Source organism: Ambystoma mexicanum, chromosome 2p, assembly GCF_040938575.1.
Source record: "Ambystoma mexicanum isolate Mex_15411 chromosome 2p, UKY_AmexF1_1, whole genome shotgun sequence".
Taxonomy (NCBI): domain Eukaryota; kingdom Metazoa; phylum Chordata; class Amphibia; order Caudata; family Ambystomatidae; genus Ambystoma; species Ambystoma mexicanum.
This window is the reverse complement of record NC_090923.1, coordinates 1,415,147,820-1,415,166,503: the sequence shown is the minus strand read 5'-3', so window position 1 is coordinate 1,415,166,503 and position 18,684 is coordinate 1,415,147,820. Positions and strand designations below refer to the sequence as shown.

Here is an 18,684-nt window from a genome sequence, read left to right as displayed (position 1 = left end):
TGTCCTGCTCCTGAGGTTCTGTGTTTCTCAGTCGGTGCAACTCTCTACTTCCTACCACTCTTACCTTAAAAAAAGGGGAGTCATAAGTCTGTCATTCTAGACGGTTTTCCATTTAATTGATATGGATTGCCACCAGAAAAAGCAGATGCTTGTCTTATTTTCAATGACACCTTCCCAAAACCTAAGATATAGCTATTTAGAATTGCAAGGCATATAAATCTGTTCAAGCCTGTCCCTTACCTGACTGCATTGTATATGCAGACCCTGCCTGGTCTCCAGATGTATCCTAAGCTGCTTGGCACTTCTTTTACCCTATGGCATTACTCCAAAGTCAGCTTGTTAACATTTCTTTTTAACAAGGTTGCATTATTATTTTGCACCCCTTGGGTATTTGGTGGCAGTCCCGCTCATTCCTCTTTTGGGCTGCAACCTCACACCCACTCTAAATAACCCTTTCCCCTGCCAATGTTGTATGTTTTGGGGCAATTTTGAAATCGGAATTTGTAAATCCATTTTTTAAATCATGAAATATTTTTTTCATTTTCATAATGTCCTTTTTCTGGATAATGACATACTACCAACAAATCGTCTACTGCTTTTCTGGCACCATTTCTGCTATGGGGCAGTTCCATCCACCCGCTATATTTTTCATGACATACCTTTTTCTGGTATGATTTAATTTACATTATGCATTAACTGTGTTTGTTGAAGGTTGATATAGGTCCTGGAGCAGTGTAGGGTTTTTACATGCTGCGACATAGGTCTGCAAACTCAGTAAAAAATGGCAGTAGGTTGGCACAAATTGCTGTAATTGGCACAAGTCCTGAATCCTCTTCAGCAGTCACTTTGTGCCTTGTTACTGCAGATGCCTATGTGAGTGGAATGAGATGCAAAGCCTGTCATGGGCAATTCCAATTCAATACTGAGGAAGCACTTTCATGCTAATGGAGTCATGGATTGTTTATTGCTTCAGACGGATGAAGGTAGAGCTTTCGCTATTCTTACTTGGATGTAAGAGCAAGTAGATAATTTGGGATAACTTCTGAGTAGTGTTACTCCACTTTACTCTATGAAATATATGTTTTTATCTTAATCTCGGGCACATTTCATAGGCTTTAAAGCAAAATTGGTTTCTTAAAATTAACAATGGTCTTCGGCAATGCCAGTCATGGCGCACCACACATTGGTGTTACAGGGACAGCCATGAAAAGGATAAAATCTTCTTCTAGCATGCTGGCAACAAAGCATCTGCCTCGCACCATTTGTGACAAAAGCAAGCATATTGCACATGCAGTGTGCTGCAAGGCTCATGACTGCCCAAACCGCTATTTAATATACACCGTACCCAACTGGTGTAGCTAATTCATTTCTTTTGGGTTCAGGTATACAATTACACCAAAAACTCCCAGCTTATCTCCCAGCTGAACATAGCATCTTAAAATCCAGCTCAAAATGTTCCCATGTGCATTAGAGCCATTGATCACTGGATCAACCTTAATTTATTGAAAGTGAATCCCACTAAATGGAAATCAGATGGTAGGATCCCTGTGTGCCATCAAGCCACTAGATGTCTGTCCAAAACAACTGTGCAAAAAAGGTCTTCTACTTATGAATGCTCAAATGCATTTTTCCAGTTCTGCCTTTTCCAGGCTGTGATTGCCTTGTCCTTTCTCATGATGACCAAGCCACAAGCCAACAGTGTGTATGCAGGTCTCCCCAAATATCTGATATAACGCCTACAGAGACTCCAGAATGCTGCGGCTCACCTTTTAACTAGATGTGGCTGGAGAGAACACATCACACCAGTGCTGACATCACTGCATTGGCTATCTGAAAAATCCAGGATAGAGTTTAAGACTCTTTGAATAGTGCATAAGGTTTATTATGAATCAGGACCTATGTTCATTACAAATTAATTTAAAAGTCACAACCCCAACAATGCCCTCTGTTCTGCCACTACGCAACAACTTTGCATTCCTCGGTTCATGAAGCAAAGATCAGGAGGCAGAATGTATTCGGTGTTGGCAGCAAAACTCTGTCGATCTAGGAAAAATTGAAGATCAGCGAACTTTCCAACGCTATTTGGATTTTTTTATCTTAATCATTATCGATAGTGTGATGCTTCAACTTGTTTTTATAGCACAAGGAGGCCACTCTACTGGGGACAGTTGTACTCAATAAATGCCAGATACATAACATAATATAACATAGCAGAACATATACTTCAGTCAAAAATAATGCCCTGGATGGGCCATCTGACAGGACGTCTGCATGGGAACTTCTTTTTAGCTCACCAATTACTTTTCGTATGAGCAGGGGAGCGACCCATTGGGCAAAGTGTATGGATTTGCACTGGTTGAGGTGCCATTGAAATGGCTAAATAGGGCTGGAACTAGATTTACATTGCTGGAAGAGTCAGCATAACTGCCATCTCTGCAATAGCACCAAGACAGAGCAAATGGGGCTAAGGGAACCCACATTGCTAATTGTAACCCCAGCACATGACCAGAATTTCCTCTGTTGCAATGGCACGATTGGTTCAGTCATTTTTTATCGAAATGGGGGGGTTCCCCCTCAACCCCTCTTTTTTTCTATTTTTTTTTATTTTACCCCTTTTTTTTATTCCCGGACCCCAAAATAAATATATAATTTTTAAAAAAAAGAATTAATTTTTTTTTTTGATATTTTTTTTCGACATTATGTTTTCGAAAAAATTACTGCACACCTGCACGATTTTCACCAGTAGGAACATTAAAATAAACCCCTGGGAAAACACTCCACCTTCATCCATCTGAAGCAATAGAGGATCCATGACTCCATTAGCATGAAAGTTCTCCCTCTGTAATGAATTGGAATTGCCAATGACAGGCTTTGCATCTCATTCCACTCACATAGGTATCTGAAGAAACAAGGCACAACGTGACTGGTGTAGAAGATTCAAGACATGTGCCAATTACAGCAATTTGTGCTAACCTACTGCCATTGTTTACTGAGTTTGCAGACCTAAGTCGCGGCATGTAAAAACTATACAGTGCTCCAGGGCCAAAATCAGCCTTCAACAAACACAATAAACGCATAATGTAATTAAAATTATACCAGAAAAAGGTATGTCATGAAAAATATAGTGAGTGCATGGAACTGCCCCACAAAAGAAATGGTACCAGCAAAGCAGTAGAGGATTTGTTCGGAATATGTCAGCATCCAGCCCTTATACTGGTGCAACTCCTTTAATTCTGTCTTGTGGGGCGAATCCAGGGAATTTGTCCCTTCTCCTCAAGGCAGAGTCACCCCCTTTGGGACTAGGGAGGTGAGCCCACTAAGCTTAACACACCCTATGGGATAGGCCAAGTAATATCCAACTGGGGGTGACTCTACCTTGGTGGACAAGGAATCCCCAGAAAGGTATTATATGCATCCTCATGATAAAAGCCCCCCTGTGTTTGTTGGCTTTGTATGGTGGATGTGGTTTCTAACCCTTTTATCAGGCGCTCATTACGATGTGGGGTAAAAAGACAGCCCTAGAGCAACAGAGATGGAGAGGCCATGCTAGGATCCATTGTGAGAGTGAAGCTGGCTTAGTGTGGAGTTCCATTGAAATATAAAAGCCAGTACAAAACAGTGATTTCAACATGTGGCCTAGTGAAAAAGCGAGAATGGGCCTTCCTCCATTTTGTTACAATGTACAGGCACTCAACAGAAGAAAGTGCAACTTAGAACTGGAATATTGTTAACTGCGTCAAATGCGTTCCAAAAGACATGGGGCACTTCAGATGCTGATTTAGTGTAAATGCCCACTTTGCCGGATTCAAATCTATAACAGTGCACATGGAAAGAATAAATACATTTGAAATACTGTGCATCTGGAAGCTAAAAAGGATGAATGATGCCTTACATTGGGAAAGTAAAGTCAAATGACAGACTGCGTTTCAGGAATAAAGAGACTCGATTTCAGCACATAAAAATAACAACATTTATAAGGAAAGGCCTATTTTGTTTTTGCATAAATTAAAACTGGTTTCTTATGTAACTGGCATATTTGTGGCGAATATCAAGAGTCAACTTGTTTCTGTTTATAAAGTATATAAAGAATGATCATATTGTGAACAACAGGCCCTGGGGCAGTATTGAAAATTACATGTACACAGTGGATAAATGCAATATGCTAGCCTTTCAGAATTGTGAACTGCAAATTGTTTTTTTCTCTGAGCTGAAACTTTGACCCCAAGTCCTTTGGGGCTGGGCCCACCAGGGAAACAGGCCTAGTTGTCAATTTAAATGCTAAGATATACAAAGAAGTAGATTGAAATTATGGGAGTTACAGATAACATGACCAACAGAAATGACCTTTAAGGTCAGGTTTCACATAAAATGTGCATTAGCTCTGAGCAAAGACCATTTGAAGCTCAACAGAAGACTGTAGAATAAACATTGGCCCGAGCAGGTGTCTGGTCACATGCTTAAGGAGAAATGGAAACTTTGAGAAGAAGTGAAACTTCCTTTCGTAACATGCAGTGCAATTGATTAAACATTGAACACATTTGCCTAAATAAAAAGAGCATTGTGTGTCCTATTAAGCCCACCGTGGGTTCATTTTAACGGGGATAAAAAGCCAGTTGGGGCCATGCAAGAACTAAAGTTGTGTGATATACATAAATTAAGTTATGATCAAAATTATGATTCTGGCATTTTCATAAACCTGAGGAATTGGAAATATTGATAGACTAATAGACAGTGAAATTAATGCTAGAAATATGTAGTATCAGAGTTGTAACTATTTTTACACATTAGAAAACCACAAAAAATGACAGCTCTGCCCAGGAAGGGCGTGCCGAAATAAAATTAGTATTTTCAGACTCGCCATAAAATGTAGAATCCAAAAATATATAGATTTTTTATTTTTTTTTTTTTTATTTTATTGTTTGGCTGTATAAAACAACCTTTCAACAATTATAAAAAATGGATAAAACCATATCAAAAACATATTACAATTCAATTCATCAATATATAACACATTTTTAAATTTTGCACCTGACACCCAATATATAAAACATTTTTGTAGCAGCAGCATTTGTTTTTTTTTTTTTTTTTCCCCTTTCTTTCTTTCCCTTCTATCACCATTATCTCATGACAGCATTCACAATCACCTTGGATATACTTCATTTAAAAAGGCCGTTGTTGCTAATCTGATTGACATTCTCTTTGTACCAAAAATCAATAGCCATAATTCTTCCATATTAGTTACAGCTTGCGTTGCAAAGCAATTAAAATAGTATTTACAACGTATGACATATAATGCAGGACAGTAGACAATAACATGTTTCAGCGTTTCTACGTTTGCAGGATCCATACAAAAACGGCAGATGTTCTCGCTGGCGTCAATTAGTTTTCGCCTAAATAAAATATCCCTTGTGTGCCACAAATTTAGACGAAAACGAATATAGTCATCTCTGAATTTTGGAGATGGGTATTTTAAAATGTATGGTTCCGCAACTCTAAATTTTTTATGGCCAAACTGGGCAGTGTTCCAATCTTTAGAATGGGAACATTTTTCCAAGGTATATATCCAGTCTTGCCGATATAATTTAGTTTTAGCCTGCGTTGGATTATGAATTAGAATATCTACGGAAATGTCCGCATCTGAAAGAATATTTATAGCTGTGTTTAGCCAGCATTTTGGGTATTGATGATCTGAGTACAATAAATATTTACCCAAGATACCGGATATGTCTAGACATTGTAATGACAAAATACATTTTCTCAACAAGGCTATCAATTTCCATGCAATAGTACTGTATAGCGATAGCAGACCTAATTCAAAACGAATCATTGCAATGGGGACACAGGTAGGCAAATTAAAAATTGAGCGCCAATATTTTCCTTCTAATCGATCCCACACTAGACGGGGCAGCATCGATGCAGCTTCAGAGCCATACGAGATAATGGGTTTTACTTTCATGGAATAAAATGATATTATATGATTGCATGTAAACTTTCCAAATTCATATAAAATGGCCTTAGATTGGGAAATTAGGGTTTGCAATTTCAATTCAAGTTCTTTTTTAAACACCTTATCATTGTTGCCCTGGGTGATCATAATGCCCAGGTATTTATATGTTGAGGTTAGAAGAATCGACTCCTTTTTTATGTTCCACTTATATTGGAAGTGTTTTGTCATTTTACGATTTTGGCACATCATAATTTGAGTTTTCGTTAAGTTTACAGTCATAGCATTTTCTGCAGTATACTCTGATAATCCATTAATCAAACGTTGCAAACCTGCAGGGGTTTTTGATAATAGAACAAGATCGTCTGCATAAAGAATCCATGGTATCTGTTCTTGGTCTAATTTAGGAGCATCAGAGTTAACATTCTGAAACTTTTCACCCATATCAAGGATGAATAAGTTAAACAATGTAGCTGCCAAGATGCATCCCTGTTTTAGTCCTCGATATGTTAAAATGGGGCGGGTTAGTATCCAGTCACGAGTAAGACGAATATGAACTGATGTATTTTCATGGAAGATAGATTTATGTAGTTATCTGAAATATTCGCGTAGTTGTCATACTGTGAAATTTTCAGAAAACAGAAAGGTTAAACCCAATTGTCATTTTGAGATGACAAATCTTTCTCCTCCCTCAGCCTACATCGTACATATCTCCCAACTTCTGGTCCTATCAGCAGCTAGTGGGCATCTTGGTGGGAGGTGAAGGGAGAGTGCTAGCCAATCCTTACCGTGGGAATTATGACAATGTCAGAGTTTCATCAGCCCTATAAAAGGGCATGTCTGCATCAGAACAGGGCTTTTTCACTTTTTTCCGGGAGATAGCCTGCTGACAGAATCTTGCGAGGAACAACGAGAAGAGAAGCCTCAATCCTTGCATTGGAGACAGTGACAGTGAAATCTAGAAGCTAGCTGGGACCCCATCAGAGGAGCAGAAGGAGTCTGGGTGCAGGAGAAAATCATTGACTGAAAGCCCTTGACCAGACCTGCACTGTCCTCAGAGGAGCCCTGCTGTTTTCCCTGACCAATGCCTCCCATGTAAGTACACCAATCCAAAAGTCATCAATTGTTTGGGGAGCTACCTGTCTTATCCCTTTGCATTAGTGGGGAGGGGGGCTGAAATTGGGTAGGCGCTTGGCACATTGTATTAAATCCAATTAAAATTGATTCCACTATAGAAAATCACCCTATCCATTTAAATTGCATTGTGTTGGAAAAGCCCACCTTAATCCTTTCCATTAAAGTGTGGGGAGGGGGGAAGGTGTGTAGATCCTTAGTGCATTTAATTCAAGCTAAATCCATTAATTCCCATATAGAAAATCATGGGATGAGTGTTGTTAGAATTAATAACTAACAAAGTTCATGCCCAGTGTGTTAGAACTGGTATAGACCATCAAGACTTGGGTGACTGTCCTTCTGAAACTCCCGACTCCTGTCCCAAAGGGGGGTGTCCATCATCCCAAAATAAGTAATCCTAAACGCTACCTTTCAAGTGAATGTAGAGGGTGCAAAATGAAATTTCCCATCTATTCCCTTGCATCCCAACCCAGAATTATCAAGCAGTGCTTCTCATTTAAATGTGTGTTGAAAAACGAGTCCCGTTCACATGAAAGCCTAAAAAACTAAATTTACCATTGATTCCATTGCCTCCCAAACCAGAATCCCAAAAGCACAGCCTGTCCTATAAATAGGTGTTGCAAAATTATTTTTCATTGTATTGTGAATGTTTTATATTGGTTAATTTCGAAATAAATCTTTTGTAAATTGTGAATGCATGTTTTAAACTTTTACCTGTATTGTAATAACAGAAAGTCATTTGGAGTTTTGATATTGGTTGTTGGCACATGATTGGTGGCTGATATTTGCTGCTAGTCTTTTTTGTCAAACCTTAAATAAATAAACAAATATATATTCTTAGTATACACCGGCTGGGTTCCTAGTCCATTAGTGACACAGGGTATTTCTTGGGGTGGGTACGAGATGGGTTGGAGGCCTCAGCAAAGTGAATCTAAAATAGCGCATTGGGTGTGCGCCACCTTGCTTGGGGGAAAGGAACCTCCTAAGTTGAGCGTGACCACCTAATATATTGTGACAAAGTGAAACCCAGAATCAAAGGATCATCCAATCACATTTCACCTTGAAACATGAAGGAGCCGCAGGAGCAACACGCAAGGTGAAGGAAAGAGAAGAGGAAGTCCTGCAGAGTGAGCCGCAAGAGGAGTGTCAGGCAGCAGCTCGAAACAGATGGCATCTCGCACGGATGCACCAACGAGCATGCAGAATGCTGCTCTCTCCAAAACAATCTGAAGCTAGCCGGCTTGACCGGGAATGTGGAAAAACACTGCCCAAGCAAGCCAGAAGTGGTTGACCGGACCCACAGTCCATGGTACTGATGACCAACAAGCATCCGGCCGAAGAGGAGAGTGACATGACAAACCAATGCAGGGAAACCAGGAAGATGTGAACCGTGGTTGCACGATAGCCAATAAGATCGCCTCCTGCGCCACCACGACAAAGAAGGTGTGAAGTGCAAAGCTGTTCCCAGGAGCAGGCAGAAGGGCTGAGAGACCTGGAAAAACTGCACAGCAAGGTGAGAGACCAAAGAGCAGTAGGCAGGGGAAAAGCCAAAAGACCCCAAGCTGGGGTAAGATGCCAGGGTAAGAGATACACAGACCCAAGATCAGATTTAAAAAAACAACAGCGGGGTAAGAGATTTGAGAGCCCTAGATGGGGTGAAAGCAAAAGGATCCTAAGGTGCAGTAAAAGATGCAAAGACCCAAGATCAGGTGAAGAAACCCCATGGTGGGGTGAAAGACTAGAGAACCCTAGGTGGGGTTAAAGCCAATTGAAGCCAAGATGGGATAAGGGACCCAATAATCCATGGCAGGGTGAAAGTGACAGACCCCAAGAGAGGGCGGAAGAAACAAAACCCTGAAAATGGGTGAAAGAAGCAATACAATAAGGTGGAGCGAGAGACACATGACCCCAAGGACGAGTGAGAGAAGCCATACTCCAGGTGGAGGAATCACAATTTGATTGCTAAATCAAACACTGTTATACAAGAAAACGAGGAAGACGTAAAAGACATTCTTGTTGGAACTCTAAATGATCCAACCAGGCACAGGGCCTGGAAACCTCCAGAGAGAAATTAGCATGGGGTCATAAGCCAGACACCATTTCAGGAATTGAGAAGGAAACCGTTTAGAGACCTGTTCTCAGTGCCCAAGATAAGAATTTGAGGTGGGGGTATTTTACTCCCCATTTTTAAACTTTGAGATTAAATGTGATTTCAAGAGAGTAAAAATGGCTTTTCTCCGTTGCAAGAGAGTAAAATGTATGTGACATCCAGCCGATGTGTGCAAAAATGTTATGGAAATCATTACTATGCGGCAGCTTTCCGCATTGTGATAGAATACACCTTTTATTATTTCTCTAAGGCCTGGCCATTTGATCTCTCCTGTATATATTTAAAGGTTGAAAAACAAAAACCTAGCCAATTACATAGTAAGGCAAACATTAATTGTATTGTGTGTTTTGAGGTTCGATAGCAGAATTGTCTTTTGATGTTTAATGAAAATCCTAATTTCCTGGAGCTATTCATATCTAATGGTATGCCAATGTTATCATACAACAGTGCAGAGAGGGAAGAACTCCATGCTAAATTCGATACCTAATCTCATGGTGAATTTTTTTTTGTATAGCGCTTTTGGAAAAGCACTGTACATAGAACATATTTATCACAATTATGACCAAACCTAAGTCGTTACTCCTTTATCGACCTCGAAAGGATGAAAGGCTGAGTTGGCCTTGCCTGGATTCGAAACATGCAGCCTACAGATCACGCACAGATCGCAGCAATGGTTTCTCAACCAGCTGATCTATCTTATTGGCTAATATCCTTCAGAGGTCGGTAAACTGAGTATCGACTGAGGTATAATAATCACAGTGCCTAGATGTTGGACGAACCATGTATGAAGCGCTACATAAAGTTAAATACCTATCTGGTTATCACAGGGACATGTTTTGCTGAGTTTCTTTTTCAATTACAAATGTAACTTTCATTTGTTTGTTTTTGAACGGCGCTTGCACTTCCTGGAGAGTCAGGTTTTGGATGTTTTAATTGTAGCCTTGGAGATTTGAGAGGCTAGAACACCTGTGATTGGTGTAATGACAACCACTCGCCCTTGAGCAAAGTCTCTGCTGCCACTGACACTTTATAGTAATGTGCCCCATTGACTGCACGGTTGAACAAATGTAAACTCGGCCGTGCATACTCAATTTTACACACAGTTGTCATAATCAGAGTTTACATTAAATTATAAGTGTAAACATGATCTGTCTCCGCATGATTATGCAGACAGCACAGGAACTCTGAAAAATACAATTGTGCAATACTGGTTTGCTTACACTGGAAAAAAGCATAATTTGTTAAAAAAGATGAATTCTTAATTGCAACTTAGTTTTCCATCTTATTAATTATACAATCCTAAAATGCTAGGAAAATAAATATGCACAGTGCTTCTGTTGGCTCCATGAGCATGAACACAGCAGAAGCTGAATGGAAAGAACCCATTCCTTTTATCACAGTGTGCAGTTTTATTTTTTGAAAGGCTTCAGTGAAATACATTCTGTTTCAGAGGCGTTTATCTATGGCTTGCAATTCCATCCATGTAGATACAAATCAAAAGAAGCATTCTGGTTTCTACAATGTACTTTGCCTTTGTCCTGCCCTCTGCTCTAAACCTGTGTGTAAACGCACATAGGAAAATAATAAAGCTGTCGTATTTACAATATTTTCATGCGTAAAAAGGCCTAGTACGCACCTTATCTGGTGGCCTGCCTGTTCTGGTCAACTTCATGTTGGTCCTTTTTATTAGTGGTAGGGTCAGAACGTAGGTTAGATTAGGCTTTGGGGCGGAGGACTTTGTTAGGTTGATAAGACTTAGCAACGAGCACCATTTATTTGTTTTCTTTTTATATAAAGCCATAATATACTTTACAGATAGGGAAAAAATAGGCCATCTGTTCTTTGTTTAATAAAACATATGTTTTTGCTATGACCTCTTGCCCGCCTCCTGACCCTGATTTACCACACTTGCCATAAAAATAGTCCCAATTGTAAACTTCTGATAATCTCATTCTGCTTCTAGTTTGCACATGTAAATAATAATTTCAGGATTTTATATAGAGCTTCATGCTAGATTTCTCTGACTTCTAAGCACTGTTATAATACAATGCATTATTACCCAATTTAAAGTTACTGGATATATTGACGTCACAGGGATGAAGGGCGGAGTCATCCCTACCACTATTTGAACAAGCATTGTGCAAGCTTGTCCTGCGCCAGGGCAAAATCGAAACTGTCAGCTATACACTGAGACATATCCTAACACATCATTATATGACATATCACCACATTTCAAGACGTGAGATCCGCGCTGACTATCACTGCCGCCGTTCCGAAGTACCAGTCAGAGAGGTAGTAATTAACTCGCTGCCCAGTTATTGGGGCCACAGGTAACTGGAACAGGAACACCAGGACTCCACGTGGCTGCCAAGGAAAACAGGTAATGCACTAGGGGTTAGACAGAAAAACCAACCGGAATATGCAACAATACAGAAGAGGGAAAAGGCACCTTCCCGTGGGTCTTTGGGAGCGTGTATACCTGAGGGAGTGGATGTGTCCTGTTCTCTCTGTGTGGTGTGGTCTATTGCCCGGGGTGTAAGAGTGCTGGTGTCGGAGGAGCCAGATAGAGCAGGCCCCCTGAGACACTCTCAGGGTGTCACCTCTTGGTCTTGATGCTGTGGGCAATGATGGATAATATCTGATAAGGAAAAAACGAAGTTCAAGAATCCAGAAGTCTGTGTGGTTAACAGACTGCACATGATGCTGATAGTCCAGGGTATAACGTGACCGAGGGGAAAAGCAATGACAGTCCGTGATGAATGCCGGGTGTCAGTGTCTTCCGTGTGAGCAAGAATTGAAGTACCGCCGCCAAAGGAGAACACACAATCAGTCCGTGAAAGAAGGCAGAGGTCAGACTGATCCACGTGTATAATACCCAAAGCACCGTAGTCAAGGGTTGAGACAAATGCAGTCCAGAATTTGCAAGCAAAGTTCCAAAATCCACGTGATACGAAACAACAGAGAAACTCCACTCGCCAGGAAGTAACGCAGCTGAGAAGCAATGAATGCTTGGCAGTATGTTCATTTATGCGGTTGTCATGGAGACACGGCGTGCAAACGGTACTGCGTCAGCACGGCGGACATACGTGGGAAGACCCGTGCCACGTGACTCCGGAATTGCCACGGCAACCGCCAGCGTGGCCATAGCTGCCAAGGGATTTGCTTGTGAGAGTGGACCGCATATGTCTTTCGGCGTGAATGGTGTATACTACGTGTATCCCGCCTAGGGTGTTGGCGATCGGGGTATGAAATATGCATGGGAGCAGGATGACTACCTGGAGGGGGCGTGACAGAAGGGGGCGTGACACTACATGACTACAAGCCAAGTCATGCTATATTATGAAACGATAGTTCATTTCATGATATGTCATGTCAGGTTATGTCATGTCATAATTATTCCATAATATCATGATATGTCATGTCATGATATATGTTGTTATCTATGTCCTGATACATGTCATGTCATAATATGCCATGTCATATCTGCTGTCATGATATGCTATGTCACAACATATTCCTGATGATCCATGTCATTATATATTTATGATGTGACCTGATATCCCAAATCTTATTATGTCATGATTCAGGATTGCGTAGTAAAGTATTATTATATATCATGATTTATGTCCTGGTATGCCATACCATGACATGTCAGACCATTAGAGCACAGAATTGTATGAGTTTAGCCGCAATTAGCAAGTAACCTTTATAGCACTATGAACAATGGCATGCAGTGTTTTTGTTGACAAACACTGCAGGTGAGCTAGAGCTATTTAATAGACCACTTGTTAGGCAAATAATGCATCATATAATAACAAAAGTTAAATCAAATCTGCCTCGATTGTAGGTAGACTCTAAGGACCCTGAGAAGAGCAGACACCAATAAAAGGGTCGGCCATCAAAAGCTCAAGTCCCAGAGTGTTTGTTTTACAGGTCAGTGCACAAATTGGGAATTATTTAGTCTTTTTGCCCTGCCAATTGCCTCCACAAGACAACTAACCTTTTTTTAGATTTGAAATGTTTTTCTGATATTAGTCTTTTTATATATTTTTTTGTAGTGTGGAAACAACCACAAGACCGTTCGGGTTGTTATTGATTTTTGGAATAGAAGCAATTTGTTCGTTCTGAAGAAGGCCTCTGTAACATTTCTAACCTACGGCACTAGGGATAGTGCAGTATGGACTTTGTAGGCGGAAACATATGCCAACTCTTTATGAAACGCTAAGATCATGCTTCATGTATCCATGTGGAAAACCCTATGAAGTGTCTTCCAGAAGACATTGTGTGACTCACTTTAGGTGTTAGACAGACAAGTGCTATAACCTAAAAATGCAGACAGCAATACCTGTATTTTGTCATTTTGCTGAGAACATTGTCCAATGCAAATGTTTTCATGATTGTTTCTGGTTATCTTTTGACATATTGATTTGCTCTATGAGTGTTAGTCACTGATTTACCTTCTGCTGTTACATTAATTATCTTTTGTTTTATTATGTGTTTTATTCCTAGTGTTTTTAGATTTTTCTCTCTGTATTAATAAATTGATGGATTTTTTTATAAACCTAGCATCAGTCTTGTGGAGCTTTTTTGACTGTCCGCTAGAAGAATGAATAGCGGTGCAACGTGCATTGTCCTGTCCTACAAAATTGGGATAAAGAGAGGGGTAGTCAATCTTGTTGTTTGTTTTGTGCTAGACTTTGAACAGTGCCCAAGGATATCCTGTGAATACCGGGCAACATATTGAGATATCTCTATGAAAAAGCCTGCTTTCAGTTGCTTTTGTTTCTGACTGTAAAATACAAATGAGAAAACTGTAGATTCATTGAATAGTCCTGGTTCCCGATATGATCCCGATAGATCTATATAAAAGTGATCTCTCGATCTGGGGTCCAGTTTTAACAATCCTGTTCAATGCTTTGATAGCCTCTAGCACTGTTCTGCCCTCCTAGCGGCAGGCTGAGATTGTCCCTGTGTATAAAAAGGGGGTGGGGAGAGTGAAAATCCTGCCAGCTACCGCCCCATCTCGCTTCTTGACAGGGCAGGGAAGCTTTTTGCAAAGACACTGCTTAATCAGCTCCAAGATTGTGTAGATCCTGGGGATTTGATTAGCCACCTACAAGCTGTCTTTCAGTCTGGTAAAAGCACACTAGATCGGTGCTTTCTCTTTTTCCTAACTGTCACGACCTTGACCCCAGACTAGGGGACTTGGGCGCCATGGCCCCCGCCTCAGTACTTTAACAAGGCTGGAAAGGCCCACTTCAGCCTGTTGCGGGTGCCTTGGACGCAATCCTGGCGCCGTTGGCATCAGGCTCACTTGGGAAGCATGGGTTCCAATGGACAATGGGTGAACATGGCTGTCCCCACAAGGATTGTCGGGGAACTGCAACAAGCAGTCTAGCTTCAGGGCGGGGTCTGCCCCAAAGGCACCTGGGATACCTGCCGGGTATTTAAACCACACCCGACCCGAGGCACGCGCTTTGCGTTATTCTGCTTTTGCAGCGTGACGTTCACAGGGTCCTGCTCAGCAACCTGGCCTACTCGGGCGAGAAATTTTAAAGAACATTCCTATCCTTACCTGTTCAGCTCCAGCCCCTCCATCCAGTCAGAGCCTTCGGGAACTTTTCCATCGTTCTCCTGCTACATCTCTAGGACAATAGAGGCAAGAATCAGAAGCTACTTACCAGCTCTCCTGCAAGGCCTACGCCACTCCGAACATCATCCTAAGCGTTTGGTCCCTATACATCGCCGCTTCCAGGAATTCTCCGCGACCTGTGAAGAACAACAGCACAGGTCAGCTGACTTGCAAGGTCGCTTTCAGCACTGCATCTAGCGCATCCTTAACTTCTCGAACTCAGCCGTCACCTCGGCTCTCTCCATCAGCCTCTGCAAGACAAGAGAAGAAGGTAATTGGAGCATTCATCGATATAGACACTACTCAAAACAAACACTAAAAGACTTACCTGAAAGGTGGAGTCGCAGCCGGTCTGGACTCCAGGCTATCGCCAGTGAAGTAACTCGGCGGATCAAGCCAACAACGACGCACCCCTGCCCAGCACGGCAGGACAGAGAGCTCAATATTCCGAAAATCAAGATGAGCGAAGTCCCAAGGGGAAATCGCAAGGGGAACGCAGTTGGTGGGTCTCTCGAGGGAAGGAGAAGTCGCTAAAATCCACCTCCTATCTTCTAGAACTGATTCCTGCCAGAACGAAACACGGGGAAGGTGCAGTGAACCCAGAAGTGTCCCAGACCAGTCGAGTGGCGCCCCTGTGGATCCCAGGTGATCGTTACACTAACTCTACAAAAATATTTAGGTCTAAGGAAGGTGGAGCTGTACGCAGTTTTCATAGATTTGAAAACTGATTTTGTTGATGTCCCGAGAGGGTTGCTCTGGCAAGCTCTAATGCATAATAGCATTCCGGCCCACTTATTGGAACTTGCTCGACTTCTATACTCCGAGAATGAAGCAGTGATTCTCTGGGGTCTCTCTGCAGAAGTTACTGACCCTTTTAAGGAGGCAAGGTGAGTCAGACGGGGATGCGTTTTAGCCCCCCTGTTATTTAGTGTTTATATTTATGACATTGTTAGCGAGGTGCTAAAGTGCGGTCAAGATCCCCACGATTAGGTCATGACAAGTTCCCCACTTTGCTCTATGCAGACTACTGCATCCTGTTTTCAACGTCCCCGATGGGCCTTAAAACCACCCTGAACAGCTTTGTTAAAAATGTAATTAATTAAATCTTTAAATTAATGTAAGCAAAACTAAGGTTATGGTCTTCAGGCCCAGATCTACCAAGCATTGTGAGCTTAGTATTTGAATCGATGGCCACAAGCTAGAGCAAGTACCATGGTATGATTATCTAGGAATTTGATTTGCAGACACCTACTGGTGGTCTTCACAACGCACCAAGGCTTATGCGATCTTACAAAAGAACATAGGGGCAGTAAAGAAATATTTTTTCCAGCACGGGCTGCGGGGAGAGCGGTGACCTTCCTGGCGCTGGAAATTGACAAGCTTCAATCTGAGTCATCTGCTTTATACAGCGCTGATTTACAGGGGGATATTAACATCAAGAGTTTGGTAGTCACAGAAAACACAACGCCTCCTACTGCTCCCTGCTAGTTCCCCCAGCTCACCAATGCATATGGGGTGTGATCTTAAACCCAATGACGATGAGGGAAGTCTGATGCCTGTGGTTTATTAGGTATGGATTTGGAGTACTCCCGTCCTCCATAAATACTGTGTGGCCTTGATACACATTATGTCACTAGTGGGGTCGAGCCATAGGGGTGTACTTGTATTAACCCATGCCGCCATAAGAAAACACAACTTTGACCAAACGTGTGGGTCGGCAGCGGGAAGAAAAGAGGGTGACCGGATGGGCCCAGCCCCTTAAATACTGCCCCACCGGATGCCAGGTAGATTGACCCCACCCCTCCTTCTAGCCAACGAGCCCTGCCCTACAGTCCTTCCCAGCAGCCCACAGATACCCGTACTGGACCCGCGCCATGGCGCCTCTCCTGGAGGGCCATGGTGGCACCTTCATTCCCTGGTTTAGTCTCGTAAAGAACTGGCTTTTACTATTAGACCTTCAACATCACTGGGAAGCCCCAGAGCTCCTCAATTGGGAATCCAAAGTAAAATTGAAAGAGGCCGCACTTCTGTTCTCGAGAAGGGAGATGGTAAACGCATGTGCAGCCTTAACCCTTGGTTGCCAGCACTTGCTCTCAGAACCAGATTTTGCCTTTGAATTATATTTAGACCGTATCACACCAGCATATGCACACACACTTTTTGTTGAATTTAGCTTAAACTGCTTGCAAGTGGGCACATTTACTAAGTCATGGAAGGGCGCAAGGAGTGGCCCAGAGGAGGAATCAAGTGTGCACTTCATGTTACTATACAAACGCTTAAAACCTTTACGACTTAAGTATCTTAAGCCTCTTTTTGTTGCCGACGCTATCTACTCTACAGCCTAGGCAATACACCTCTGTAAAGATACTGGCAGTATTGGTATGGTATTTTATGTGGCAAAATACATACACCGCGCCTGGTTGAGAAGAGGTTTTTTAATTAAGGCTCTCGTAAATAATTAGTGACAGACCGACTGATAGTGTGACAATGGCATTTTAACCCCTTTTATGCAGATGACTCTTTTTGTGTGTGATGGGAGGAGGGGAAGGATGGCATGATGCCAGGCATTCCCTTCTGAGGTGACTGGAGGGGCTACAGGCCACAAGAGGGAGGAGGGGAAGGGTGGCTGGAGGCTAGGTATGTGTTTCCATGTTGTGTGTTGGGGAGGGTGTGGGAAGTAAACATGGAGGGCGGTATGACGGCAGGTACTTTTCTACCTATATGGGATGGAGAGGCAGAATTTGCTATTATACGTAACCCCCCCCCCCTTTCCTCCTATCTCCACCCTCGGTACACCTGGTTCATTCAAACAGAGCATGGACTGGCAAGGGGGCACAGCCAGGGCATTCAAAACAGAAAATGAAATTACAAATGGGGTTCTGAGCTTTGCTCTCATTCCCTATCAGATGTCACCCAGAACCCTTTGGTGGAATATATACCTGTAGTTCATAGCTACCCATCTATCATCCTATATATGATACATAAATAGGATAAAAAAGCTGAGGTTTGTCCTTTCAGTGAGAAATAAAAATTAACACGCTTTGAAGTTTAGTAGAATGAAGTAATTGTCCCAACCAACAGCCGCGATCTCGCAATCTTCACTGTGTAGCACACTTTGCCAACCAGTTAAATATATTGATAGCTAAAGTTACCCAGTATAGTTAATGTATACCCATGATAAGTGCCACTTGTAGTGGATTAAATATACTGTACCATCTACATTTCATTTTCTACACCAACATTTCGAGGCATCAAACATATGCCAATGATTATAAACTTGCAGCCTTTCCTCCCAACTGCCAATTGCTACCTAAACCTTTTCAAATTCTCTCTCTTCCAAGACCTTCCAAAGTAAAGGACCTGGATAGGTATATGCTCTCATATATATATATATATATATATATATATATATATATATATATATATATATATATATATATATATATATATATATATATTACATGGCCTGCAGTAGCGACCATCTAGTTATGGTTAAGTTGCTAAACCCATAGGAAGAGCACTTTTTGGGCGGCTTATACCTCGCTCCCCCGGACGAATCATCACCAAACTTTGCAAAAAAAGTATATGGCCCACTCTGAATTGTTTGGCAAAGATTGGTGAGGTTTGATCAAGGGCGTGCAAAGTTATAGGGGGGGGTCCCAAAATGTATTTTTTTAACATAGACCTAATGGGAAAAAACTTTGCTCATGCCTACAGCCCAAACCGCTGGATGGATTTTCACCAAATGTGTGGCAGGAGCGGTGGCTTGGTCCCGAAAGCGTGCTTTTGTTAATTTGGTGTAAATCCGTCCAGTAGTTTTTTTTTAAACGACCAAAATGTAAGTAAAAAAAATGTGTGATATCT

The 18,684-nt window shown here is 41.8% G+C and overlaps 1 protein-coding gene across 1 annotated transcript in view; it reads right to left on the bottom strand.

The window, feature by feature from the left end:
* LOC138566063 (retinoic acid receptor responder protein 2-like) overlaps positions 1 to 18,684 on the bottom strand; it is a 94,674-nt gene that overhangs the window by 47,882 nt on the left and 28,108 nt on the right. The gene's annotated exons all lie outside the window — the stretch shown is intronic.